Genomic DNA, 835 nt, shown 5'->3' with positions numbered 1-835 from the left:
GAACGAAGCCCGTCCCTCCTGCGTCGGCACCGATGAGACACAGCCCTGGTGGATGGAGCCGCTTTCCTCGGGTTTCCTTTTGCTTTCGGCCGCTGCTGCCACCAAACCTCCCTAAACGATAGGAATGAAAACGGGAACCGTTGGCATAATAAAAGCGTTTTGGTTGGCGTGTTTCTTGGCTTTTGGGGACTCGAGAGGTATGATGGATGATCTCCGATTGACGTTGGGAAGGTCTATTTCATCCCAGTCGCACGAACCCCGAAAACGTGGCGGCTGGACGAGGGAGGGAGGGAGGGAGGGAGGGAGGGAGGGAGGCCAACCACGGGATTTCCGCACGACCAGCTGATGGACACGAGCGCCCCGTGAGCCGGGCGGAGGGCAGCCGCCCGGGTCTCGCAGCTACGTGCCCGCGGAACCCTCGGGACTGCGAGAAGCCGGAGCGACCCGCAGCCATGTGGCGCTCGGCGCGGACATCTGGTCGACCCGCGCGCCACGGGACCCGGGGCCCGAGTCCGGGCCGGGCCGCCGGTCGACCCGGCAGGGCGGCTGCCCCGGGGGCCTCGCGGCTGCTCGTCCGCAGCCTCCAGGGAGCCCTCGGGGCTCCGAGAAGGCCGAGCGCCCCGCGGCCCCACGGCCCCGCGGCACTCGGTGCGGACATCTGGTCGACCCGCTCCCCCCCCCCCACCCGAGACACGGGGGTCGGGTCGCCGGTCGACCCGGCAGGGCGGCGGCCACGGCGGCCTCGCCGCTGCTCGTCCGCCGGGTCGCCGGAGCCCTCGAGCCTCCGAGAAGACCGAGCGCCCTGCGGTCCCGCGGCGCTCGGCGCGGACATCTG

The sequence above is a fragment of the Equus asinus genome, unplaced genomic scaffold, assembly GCF_041296235.1.
Source record: "Equus asinus isolate D_3611 breed Donkey unplaced genomic scaffold, EquAss-T2T_v2 contig_231, whole genome shotgun sequence".
Taxonomy (NCBI): domain Eukaryota; kingdom Metazoa; phylum Chordata; class Mammalia; order Perissodactyla; family Equidae; genus Equus; species Equus asinus.
This window is presented reverse-complemented; position numbering follows the sequence as displayed.